The following is a 13,354-nucleotide window of genomic DNA, read 5'->3' as shown; positions in this document are numbered from 1 at the left end:
CTCCTCCCGTCACTGCGGCCATACATTCACCACCATCTGCACCCCCTCATCATCACCACAGCAGCGAACTGTGGTAAATATTTGATTTACCGTCCTAATTTCTATGCAGGTAAGTACTTAATCAATAATAACTCAATCAGAAAGAAAGAGGCAGAGTCCGTGGTGTTAGAGTTCTTAGGGGTTTTATTCCTTAAAAAGGAATGGTCAAGACCGGATATCTTGTTCCTGCCACCACTGGGGTGCAGGAAGGGATAGAGCAATATTTTATTGACAATACATAGCTTACATACTTAAATCGTACAGTAGAAACCAATACAGTAGGCGTAACAGCTGAGAGAAGCAAGATAAGAGCACACACGTGGTAATGATACGTAATTAGAAGGCGTGAGCTAGGCGTGACCATAGAGGTGTGTGCTAGAAACGTCACAGGTAGGTGTCACAAAGCAGAATGTTGCAATGTCAGCAGAAATCTGAGGCCTGGATGCGCGCGCAGCTGCATGACGTGTGATTGACGTGAAACCAGAGGGTGCAGGGGACTTGACATTTACACTGGCGGAAAGAGACAGAAGTCTGGCATGTCAGATCAACTCGTACTCTATCATATCTGATATCTGATGTTTGGGAACCATATTATCTAAACGGAAAAGGTCTCTGGGGCAGAAGCTATTCTATACTGACTGTGAGTGCGTGTATACGCGCCTAAGTGTCTACATGAGAATGCGAGGGGCATGGGCCTACCATGGTAACAGAGGCTATGAATTACTTGCACGGAGACAGTGAGGCCGGGCCCTTTGCTCTGCAGCTGGGGGGATGTTTACTTAAACTAGTAGGCAGGAATGTATTTTCGAGGAGCGGAACAGATAATTCGAAGGTTGAAGTCAGTCTTGGCAGGCAGCGGGCTGAGCTAAGCGCTATGAGCCGCACAGGGAGTAAGGCAGAGGTCACGGGTACAGAGGCAGCCTGGGCTGAGGTTTTCAGAGTCAGAAGGCAGGAAAAAGGCTCGATGGCAGAATTCAGGGCCTACTTCGCCAGAGCTGAAAAACGTGCAAAGTACACCACAAAAAGACGTTGGCATAGCATACTCAGAAACGGAATATTCAACCCATTCAGGGTGGGTCTGAAAGAGGACATGTTAACGTTGGACGCAAATGTATTTGCGTCTTCATAGCTGGCACAGGAGGGAAGTTACATGCACTTTAAGCTGGTACATGGAGACGGTGGGGTACACGTTAGGGAACATTACTTGACCATAAAATTTATATTTCCTCAGAACGCCAACACTGCTGGAACTCTGAGGCGCATCCTCCTTAATGTGTGCTCCCTGCACAGGCACGCCGTTGAGATGTAGGACCTCCTTGACAACCTATCCCCAGACGTCGCCTCCTTAACTGAAACCTGGAGCAACACCTCCTCCGCCCCGACATCGCCACAGCCATCCCCGACAGGTACAAGATCCAGAGGAAAGACTGTCCCACCATCCCGGAGGAGAACTCGCCATCGCACACAAGAGCTCCCTCCGACTTTCCACCTCCACCACGAACAATTCCCTCGCCACCACCGAACACATTCACTTCCTGATCCAAACCAGTCCCAGAACCACCCTTCACGGCATCCTTGCTTACGGACCGCGAGCCTCGTTTACCATGACCATCGAAACATCATCACACCCCATGCATCCATTTCAGCCACACCACGTAACCCCCATGACCACCGTTGACAAACCCACTGCCCCCAAACCCTCACCACGCCCGCACGAAGGACCTGGAGCAAAGTCACGGAGGAACAACTCAAATCCACCTTAAAACCCAACGCCCACACCACCTCGACCGATACCAACCTTGCGGCCAAAGAACTCCACAGATGGATCTTCAATTGTGCAGACCAGCTCGCACTCCGAGGCAACTCTGACTGACAGTGCCTGGGGAAGGCCACTTTGTTCACCCCTGACCTCCAAGAAACCATACGCACCTGCAGACGTCTTGAGAAGAACTGGAGAAACAACAAAACTCCAGAAGACCGCACCACCTACAAGAATGCCGTGCCAGAATACCACCAACGCATCAGATCCACCAAAAGGACCTTAATCCAAAAAAAAAATCCTCACCAACTTCAGTAATTCCAAGGAACTCTTCAGCATCATCCAGGAATTTGCCAAGCCCCCCAGTGAAACCACAGACATCACCCCTTCCCAGGACCTCTGCGACAAACTCGGATCCTACTTCCATCTGAAAATCAAGGGCCTCCATGACCACTTCAATGACCAAACACCTGACGCCGAAACAACCTCCATCCCCAGCAATACCAGCCAGCCTACCATCTCCTCCTGGACCCCAGTCACCACCGTCACCATCTCTTCCATGAAAGGAATCCACTCAGGGGCCATTACGGACCCAGCCCACCACACATCTACCAGAGAGGAGCCACTGCCATCAAACCAGAACTACGATGCACCATCAACACCACCTTCAAGACCTGCACCTTTCCTAATGACTGGAAACGTGCAGAAGTTAGACCCCTGCTCAAGAAGCCCTCAGCAGGCCCGACTGACCTCAAGAACTACCGACTCATCTCCCTCCTCCCTTTCACGGCAAAGTCACTGAGATGATCGTCGATGCCCAGCAGACAAAATTCATGGATACTGCAGCAACCAAAACAGCGAGACCACTCTACTCGCCACTACAGACGACATCTGCACCCTCCTCGACCAAGGACACAACGCGCCTCTTATTCTACTCAACCTCTCTGTAGCATTTGACACTGTCTCCCTCCGCACACTCACCGTCAGACTCCACGACGCCGGCATACAGGGAACAACACTCAACTGGATCCGCTCCTTCCTCACTGGCAGAACCCAAAGGATCAGACTGCCACCCTTCCTCTCCGAACCCACAGAAACCAACTGCGGAGTACCCCAAGGATCATCGCTCAGCCCCACGCTCTTCAACATCTACATGGCCCCTGTGAGAAGTTGGCCTGGCATATGCTGTCCACTAGTTATAGTTGGCACCTTGCACCAGTCCAAACAACCCCTTAGAGGTGATAGGTTAAAGACAACCTTCATTGAAAGCTATCCTAGTGGGAGCTGTAGAGAGCAGCCTTCAGGCTAAGTCTTGAAGGAATGTACAGCAGTCTATAATCTCTTGAATGACCAAATGAAAGGAGAACCACACCAGGTATATAAATACAATATATGTATTTATTCTAAACACACCCTACTAGTCTCTTCTGAGGCTAGAGGTAAAAGCACCTAAGTTACACTTAGTATCACACAGTAAATTAGCACAATATACGTTGAGCCCTAGTGATGTACCAAACCATATATGAAGGAAGAGGTATAAGAACCATGACTTGACTAGACACAAGGCCTGGAGCCTGTAGAATCGCTTGGCCCATAGGTAACCACTGAGGTTCCGTGACGATTTGAACCCGTGTTTTCAATATTGTCGGAAATACATAATAGTGGTATCAGCGAACCGCAAATTATCCATTTAGCATATCCTGGTGTTTTCGCTATGCTACGAGCAAGAGTACTCCTGTTACAAACATATTTCTGATCTACCCATGGCATCCATCTTAGATCATGGCAGCCATTTTGTGTTTCTTGCCCTCACATATGCAATAACCTCTGATCACTTCATTTCAATTAAGGACACGTAGGCTTAGCCGGCGATTCACCTCTTTAGTGACACATGCACCTTGGAACAGAACACGCTGTAGCTGCATGACTCGACAAAGGATGCCTCCTCTGCCCGAGGCCAGCCCTACTGAACTGGTTCTCGTGTCCATTGTCCCGATCATGATTAGGCGGCCGAAGCCGGTAGCCTTGCCCATTTACAACCCACAAACATCCCTTATCCCACTTTTCTATCTTCCACACCTGACTCCGTTCCTTTCTTTCTGAATCTTTATTAGGGGGAGGCAACGAAATTTACGATGAGGCGGTCCGGCTCTTGAATGCAATATTGACAAGGGATTGGGATGAACTAGTGGGAACCCCTCTTCGTAATGTTTTGCATCAGATATTATCGACGGTTCCTGTGTAACGCCAAATATTTATTGTTTAGGACACAAAGGTTTGGGAATGTACTAACATGTGAAGAATTTGCCTGAAGCCCAATTTTTAGTATATAAGGAGCAACCCTCTTTGTACAAATCGAACAGGCTCCTAGATACTGCCCATGCGTAGTTTCTGTGACTTCTGTGTCCCTGCAGTAATAAACCTTTGGTCTTTGACGCCACCATCGAGAAGCCCGTGTTTCTGTTTATTTGTGCACCAAGGCAGGTGGAACTCCGGGGTCTTCGGGTGTTGTTCCCTGACACCTCTGGACGGAACCAAAAAGTCCAGAACTCCAATTGGCGCCCAACGTCGGGCGACGTCATTCGGTACCGGTCCAAAAGCCTGAAGAGTTCGAGAAGCTTCGTGTGAAGATTCCTGAGGGAGGCACCCCACTTCATCGATCCCGGCATATCGCAAAAGTGGCCCGAAGTTCTCTTCCACGAGGGTTCCCGTTCAGGACGGCTGCAGTGGGCCGTTGCCTTGACCGTCGCCCTGTCTTGGACCCGAGGTGCAGTCCTTAGTACGGCGAAACGTGACGGGTTTCTCCTTGGTGACGTCTTCAGTGCCTCAGTTAAGTATTTAGTGGTTGCTAGTTGGTTACTTCGTGAGGGTTGTTAAAATCCTTTTTGGTTCTTGGTTTGGTTTGGTTTCGTAAGATTATCACTGGTTGTTCTGGTTACGATAATCTATTTGGTTTAGTTTGGGTATCGGTACATCAGTTCGCTTTTGGTAGGCCTAAGTTCTTGGTTCAGGTGCACATATCTGTTTCGTGTTTTGTCTGTTTTGTGTTCCGGATTGCAAAATGGTAAGTCGGAGAAATTGTATGTTGTCCTGTTTTGGTTGCAACAGCGATTCACGATTGGAGGACTCATGTCTGGTTCCTCCGATTGGGACTCCCTTATATGATCTGTACTGTAAGCATGGTGTGGGTCCTATATCTTATAATGAGGTGTGGGTCCGCTATACGAAAAAGGATGGTGTCCTTAGTTGGCCACTACATGGTAGTTTTGAACCCGAAATCCTCGATAATTTAGAAGCGAAATTGTTTAGGAAGAAAGCCCGGCCGGCAATGTTTGATTCTTTCCGTTACTGGCGAAAAGAATCTAAACAGAGAGAGATTAAAAGATTGAAGAAAGAACAGAAAGAGCAAGAAGAGTTGACTTTAGAGCAAGCGGCTAAACAGCTGCAAGTTAACGAGTCTGAGAAGGCCATAGAGGTGGCCATTAGAGAGCATAATTTAGCGATCGACAAGTGCTATCCTGCCTTGCCATCGAAAACAGCTAAGATACTGGAGGACCCCGAAAACGATCCTCTGTTGTCTTATCTGTTAAGGTCACCTCCACCATATGCACAGGGTGCTACGGCTCCACCTTTACCGAATGTTCAATTGCCGGTTGCTGGACAACCTGGTATTCCCGCTCCTGCCCCTCAGAATCAAGCTCCTGTACCTCCTGTGGTCAATGTGAATATTCCTACGGCACCTCCTCTTCTTGGGTTGCCGACTTCTATACCTGTATCTGTATCGCTTACACCTACTGTTCCACAAACTATCTTCCTCGATACTCCTACTGTCCCGCTATCTGTTCCTACTTCTACTGTGTTCTCTGCGTCTGCCAGTATGTTGACTCCACTTTCTGTTCGTCGAAGAATCACTGATTCTGTCTCTAGCATTCTGTCTCCTCTCTATAAGACTTTAATCAAGACTCCTACTTCTGACTCTGTACAAAGACGTAGTCAGCTTCCGAGTACTGAGGAACGGGGAATTTTAGATTCCACGGCTCTCAGATGGATTTCGAAGAGTAGGAGATATAGTACGAGAGATGTACTAGATACATTTATGCAATGGAATGAACCAACGCAACGGTATGTCTTTGATGAGATGTGCTCGCTTTTACGTGAGGAAGTAGAAGAAGATGATGTTGAATCAAATTTAGAAGACTTAATTAAGGTTCAGAAAGAGTTTGCTGCAGGAATGATAGTAGGTCAAAATATAAAAGAAGCGATGGAGCTGATTTTAAGTTATAGGAGTGATCCATCACTTCGTTCACCAAGAGACTTAGAGAAAAGTAAGATGAAGCTAAATCGCCAATATCCAATGAGGGAGGTTCCTCCGATTTGGCGTGATGCTGTGCAAGCTGATTTGGCGAATGGTATTCTTGCCGCTCCGGCCCAATTCCAAAGAGTATGGATACACATTCCATGGAAACGAGCCGAAGTGCTAGCAGTGAAGCAGGCCTTGCCAGACCCGCGTAAGAATCCTGCCGGATATTATAAAGAATTAACACAGACAGTTGAGGCCTGTGTAATGAATCTGGCGGACATTGATATGTTATTCGGTAATGTAGTTCCACAACCAATTTGGGCTAAAATTCGTAAAGAGAATCATCCAGTTGCCCTAGGTGGTGATTGGGCAGCTATCATTGCAGCGGATGGTCAGCAAATAGGTGGTTCCAAACCCGAACCTCTAATTGCTAATCTTCCAGGTAGAATAATCGACTTAATGAAGACTCTGATGCCTGCATTGCGTGTTAATTGGGACAAATTGTCCGCATGCAGGCAGAAGAAAGATGAAAGTGTCTCCGACTTTTTCACGAGGTTCGAAGAGACTTTTGTAGATCACAGTGGTCAGGATATGAGCACAGAAGGAGGACAGAGACTGTTTGTCGATAAATTCGTACATAATTTGTTACCTGAGCTATGCAACAAATTAAAAGATTCCGAGAGTGCGTGGGCTGTCTCTACAACTGCGCAAATACTTGCAACTGCACAGTATTATGAAAATAGGGATAAAGAGGAGAAAGAGAAATCAGATAAAAAAACGAAAGACTTAAAGACTAAAGTTCTTTTGCAACAGGCGTATCCGCCTCGCACGAATCAGACTAATACGCAACAAGGGTCATATCAAAGGACAGATTATAGTTCACCGAGACCTCAATATCAGTGGAATCAGTGTGCGTACTGTAAGAAAGAGGGTCACTACAAGAATGAGTGTCCAGTCTTAGCGCAAAATAACGCAGCAGCAGCTCAGAGAGGTCGTGGTGGTTTTGTGCAAAATTCTAGAGGTCGAGGACGAGGTGCTATGCCTCCACAGACGAATGATCGCCCTTCCAATCACTTTGATTAACGAAATGGACAGTCTGCCCAGCAAAATAGATCTCAACAGTATCTTGTTGAAGACTATTGTGAAGTGGATGAGGGATTTCAGCAAAATGGGTACTAGGACAGCCATGGACAGAGAGAGGGAGTAGTATCAGTTCCAGTGGATCAGAGTGGGCCTTATGTCGCAGTAGCAACATCAGGTGTAGTCGAACCGTTTCTGTTGGATACTGGTGCCGCAAAAAGTTCTATCATTCATGCGAAACTCCCTGGCGCACCTTTGTCCGGCTCAACAAATGTTTCTGTAGGTTTTTCAGGCGCCCCTGTTTACAACCCCATATCTGGTCCTTTGTCTATTTCTGTTGGACCGTGTCAATTGAAAGCACCCCTAATTTTAACGACCGGTTGTAATGAAAATCTGCTTGGTTTAGACTTGTTAAAACGCCTATATGCGACATTGTACTGTTCTCTGGAAGGAGTACAGCTTACATTGGGCAAAAGAATCACCTCTCCGATGTACTTGTCAATGGATGCACTCCCGCCAGAGCTGCGTTCACTCCCTGATACTCTTTGGGCGACTGGTCCTAACGATGTAGGCCTTTTAGAAATACCACCATATGTAGTCACTTTGAAAGCAAATGTAAAATTTCCACGAATTCCTCAATACAAAATATCTAGTGAAGGTGAACGAGCACTTTTATTGATTGTACAAGACTTGATTAAGAAAGGTGTGGTTGAAGAAACTAGAGGAAATGTCTGTAACAGTCCTGTATTACCGATTTTGAAACGAACTGATCCTACAAAGCCTCCAGTGTATAGGTTTGTCATCGACCTCAGAGAAGTTAATAAGATTGTAGTCCCGCAGTTTCCTGTAGTTCCAGACATTACGGCCTTGTTAACATTGATTCCTGCTACAACCACATGGTTTTCAGTCATTGACTTGAAGAATGCCTTTTTCAGCATTCCGATAGCCGAAGAAAGCAGAGATATTTTCGGCTTCTGTCTAGGAGGTCGAAGTTTCAGATTTAAACGCGCTCCACAAGGCTATTGTGAGAGCCCATCTATTTACAGTCAAGCACTAAAAAGTCAGTTAGATTCCTTTGTCCTTCCTCCAGGTTCTGCTTTAGTGCAGTATGTAGATGATCTTCTAGTGGCTGCCGATGACAAGGAAACTTGCAAAGCAGCTACGATTTCGTTATTGCATCATTTGTCTAATTTGAATCATAAGGTATCACCTTCGAAAATGCAATACTGCTGCCAAGAAGTGACCTACCTAGGTCATCTCTTGTCAAAGGAGGGAAGGAAGTTGACCCCAGAAAGAATAAAAGCAATTACGCAGATGAGTGTTCCTCGCACACAGAGAGAAGTACGTGCCTTTTTAGGTATTACCTCTTACTGTAGGCAGTGGATCCCAAATTTTTCTCTTCTAGCAAAACCGTTGGTAGCTTTGACTGGGAAAAATGTTCCGAGTCCGGTGCCATGGTCTGATGAATGTCAGGAGAGTTTTTCTGAGTTACGAAATGCACTATGTTCAGCTCCTGTATTAGGTACACCGGATTACAGCAAGCCATTCACGCTCTACGTTCACGAGAGAGAAGGTTGCGCGTTGAGTGTTCTGACACAGACATTTGGTGATAAACAACGCCCTTGTGCGTATTTTTCATCAACATTAGATCCGGTAGCCAGAGCGTTACCTAGTTGTTTGAGAGCTACAGCGGCAGCTGCGGCTTCCATTCGACAATCTGCTGGTTTGGTGATGAACAACATGCTAGTGGTCATGGTTCCTCATGCTGTTGACACACTCATGAATAGAACCAAGACACAACACCTTACCAGTGCGAGATTATCTGGTTACGAGCTGACATTACTAGCAAGTCATATTCAGATCAAAAGATGTAATGTATTGAATCCAGCAACGTTGTTGCCGGCTAATCAAGAGTCGAGTGATTCCGAGCCCCATGATTGTTGTTTTAGAACGTAGGAAGAGACAAAAGGACGAATTGATTTAAAAGACACTCCATTGTCAGATCCAGATGGCACGCTGTATGTGGATGGGTCATGTTTTAAATTGGAGAATGGTGATGTGACTGCTGCCTACGCAGTGACAACTTTGAAGACGATTGTGGAGACTGCAAGAGTGAGTCAGAATTCTGCCCAAGCTGCAGAATTAATAGCTCTAACAAGAGCGTGTGTTTTAGCTAAGGGAAAGAGAGTGAATGTGTTTACAGATAGTCAGTACGCATTTGGCGTGGCCCATAGTTTTGGCCGTTTGTGGAAAGAAAGAGGTTTCATTACGTCCCATGGGACTAAGATTCAACATGGTCAGCTAGTTAACGATCTGTTGGAATCTCTAACCTTGCCGACTGAAGTTGCAATTGTGAAATGCAGTGCTCATAAAGCAATCACGGATGATGTTGGTCGTGGGAATGCTTTTGCTGATGAGACCGCTAAACAGACAGCTAGAGACATGATGAGTAGAATGTATGTTGCTACGTCTGCAAGATGGATTTCCGAGTCTGGAATGTGTGAGGATACAGTGGAAAGTGTGAAAGAAATTCAGAAAGAGGCAACTGAGGAGGAAAAACGTGTATGGAGAGAAAGTACGGGCAAGTTGGATTCGAGTGGGTGTTGGATTGATTTGTCAGAACAACAGCGTTGGATGTTGCCTGATGCGTATGTGCTTGCAGTAGTAACGATGGCGCATGGAGTAGCACATATAAGTTCTAAAGGAATCTGTAAGATGTTGGCTCCAGTCTGGAAGAATGATGGGATCAGTAAATGTGCAGAGAGAGTGGTGAAAAATTGTATGGTATGCCTGATGCATAATCCTGGCAAGGGAACTCCAACTCCTGCTGGTCACTTCGCTCCACCTTCCTGCCCCTTTGAAGTGATTCAGTTAGACTTCATTCACATGGATCGGTGTAATAATTTGAAATACGTCCTGGTGGTAGTCTGTGCTTTTTCCAGATGGATCGAAGCATATCCACTAAAGGACAATACGGCCCTATCAACTGCCAAAATTCTTCTCAAAGAATATTTCCCTAGATTTGGAATGCCACGGATTGTATGGTCAGATAACGGAAGTGAGTTCATAGGGAAAGTTATGCAGAGTGTGTGTGCCGGTTTGGGCATCAAACAGAAGTTCCACAGTGCAAACCATCCCCAGTCTGCTGGTTTAGTTGAGGGTTACAACGGCACCCTCAAATTAAAACTAGCTAAAATACAGGCATCCACGGGTTTATCCTGGCCAGACGCACTACCCTTGGCTTTGTTATCCACGAGAGCAACTGTACATTCTAGAGTAGGGCTTAGTCCCCACGAAATTGTCTTTGGCCGCCCGGCAAATGTGTGGGGTGTGCCTAGGCCAAAGGAGTTTTGTTCTCTAGAATATCCTATGTTGATCGATTACCTTTACGACTTGACTGCTAAATTGAGTCTTATTCACCAACAGGTTTTCGATGCATTGCCAAAGCCTCCGGAGAGTCCAGGGCATCAGCTGAAACCCGGCGATCAAGTTGTGGTCAGAAACTTTGCGAGGACGAAGAACCTTCAACCAAGATTCGTCGGCCCCTTCCAAGTGCTACTTGCGACAAGAACCGCTGTTCGTGTAGCTGGTCGCAAGCACTGGGTACATGCGTCTCATGTCAAACGTGTACCTTTGCCACTTCCTTACGACGACTGGGTGAAGAAGGGAATTGGTGCCTCCGAATTTGAAAAAACGCCAAAGTTCATCCCTTTCAGCGATGCCGAATTGATTACCGACACTCCGAACTCTGACTCTCCTCCTGAAAAGCCTCCTTTGAACTCTGAACATTTGTCCTCTGCATCAGAAAAAACTCTGTCATCTGCGAACTTGAACACTGCAACAACTACTAGTGATACGCTATTTGCCGATCAAACAGTTCCTGCCAAGCAAAGATACAATTTACGACCTCGTAATATGGACAAATAAAGCAGGCAACTGCCTATTGTGATATTTTGAAATTTCGAACTTTTGCCTTCAGCCAGGAAGTTTGCTATTGTTTTATTGTTTTTAAAATTGCCTTGCCGTCTGGGTAGCCGTAGGGTCGTGGCTGTGTGCCTAGTTGAATCTGCGGGGGTCTGACACAAGGTCGATCTTTCTGTTGGTTCTGGGAACCCCCAGGGCTGATAGAGGCATTTTCATCTACGTACACATCATCAGTGGTCGCGAGCGGATTGTAGAAGATGGAGCTTCCTGCACTGCAACGAGAAAATGTGATTTATGTTCGCAGAAACAGACTTTACAGAATTCTTCACAGCAAATGCTTTTTAGTACAATGTGCCATTACATTTTTGATTGTTTTGATAACGTTGGTGGGTGGAATCGTCTTTGGTATGAGTTTGATTTTTATGCCAGTAACCACAGTGCCTCCCCTTGATCCTGCTACTTCTACTGTTTCCTCTATGCATTCTTTTCACTCGTTTCCTGAACATGAGCAAGCTCGACGCTCAGAATTCATTAATAACACTTTTGTACAGCTCTTGCACCAACACCAACTGGTAGTTAACACTACAGACTGCTGGGTGTGTGGCTTGATACCCCACACTATGGATAAAGGCATTCCCTATCTGGTTTTGCCTTTCAGCTATAATGGATCATTTCAGGCCCTTCAAACCATCTTTGCTTATGCCCTTGAAACCTATCCTCCGCGTCCACCACGTTCCACTAAATATAACTCTGCCAACAAAGCCTTAGTCCAGGGAATTATTGACATGATCAAGGACGTCAATAATACTCCATCTTACCCTAGAGACGAATTACGAGTATATTTAAGTTGGAACTCTTCAGAGTATCGCCTTAGTTTGGGAGAAAGCAAGCGTAAAAGCTCAACTCCAATCTGGGTCGTACCTCACCGAGGTCAAGTCTGTTTGCAAGGTAATGGGAGAAATCCGAGAGCTCAGCTAGGGAGGAGTGAATGCGTAGAGACTTACGTGTTTCCGTCTAACTCTTCCCCTGCTTTTCTTACTGCTAGGGGTACCTACTTCATCTGTCGAGACAGGGCATATACATGGTTGCCTGCCGACTTTTCAGGATCATGTTATATTGCTCGATTATTGCCTCCAACATACACTGCTTCATCCAACTACCACAAGACCAGAGTAGCAAGAGGTGTCTTCAGCAAGGAAGATACCGCTGGTCAGGAAGCTGGAGACTTCTTCAAAGGTTTCCTTCCGTTCTGGGGGCCTATGGCCAATAGTAGAAACATACGTCAGCTAACACGGGTAGTTGAATCTACTATTACCGAAACTGCTGGTGCCCTTAGCAATTTGACAGCTGAGCTTCAGGCGGATAGACTCATGACGTTTCAGAACCGTATGGTTCTAGACGTAATACTTGCAGATCGAGGTGGGGTATGCAGAATGATCCAATCGAGCTGCTGTGTCTTTATTCCTAATAATGCTCCAACAGTCTATGAGGCGATCTCGAAGCTACACAAGATTTCCGACTCTATTCACGTAGACAAGGGAAACTGGTCCTTCATGGAATGGTTTTGGACTCTGATCTCAGCGTGGGGATGGAAGGTTCTAATGGTCATTGGTGTCATCTTAGTATTCCTCTTCTCATGCTGCCTGATTATCCAGTGTGGTCCTGCTTTGTGTAGTCTTTGTGCTGCAACCTGTTTTAGAAAACCACCTGCGTTTGGAGAAAAGGCGCGAGAAAGGATGATGATACAACAGCATGTCACTGACCTGATGAGCATAGAATTAGACTCTGACATAGACTGAGTAATTGCCTATGTAAGGGCAAAAGGAGGGTCTGAGGTTCCGTGACGATTTGAACCCGTGTTTTCAATATTGTCGGAAATACATAATAGTGGTATCAGCGAACCGCAAATGATCCATTTAGCATATCCTGGTGTTTTCGCTATGCTACGAGCAAGAGTACTCCTGTTACAAACATATTTCTGATCTACCCATGGCATCCATCTTAGATCATGGCAGCCATTTTGTGTTTCTTGCCCTCACATATGCAATAACCTCTGATCACTTCATTTCAATTAAGGACACGTAGGCTTAGCCGGCGATTCACCTCTTTAGTGACACATGCACCTTGGAACAGAACACGCTGTAGCTGCATGACTCGACAAAGGCTGCCTCCTCTGCCCGAGGCCAGCCCTACTGAACTGGTTCTCGTGTCCATTGTCCCGATCATGATTAGGCGGCCGAAGCCGGTAGCCT

Source organism: Lissotriton vulgaris, chromosome 4_1 (assembly GCF_964263255.1).
Source record: "Lissotriton vulgaris chromosome 4_1, aLisVul1.2, whole genome shotgun sequence".
NCBI classification, from domain to species: Eukaryota; Metazoa; Chordata; class Amphibia; order Caudata; family Salamandridae; genus Lissotriton; species Lissotriton vulgaris.
This window is presented reverse-complemented; position numbering follows the sequence as displayed.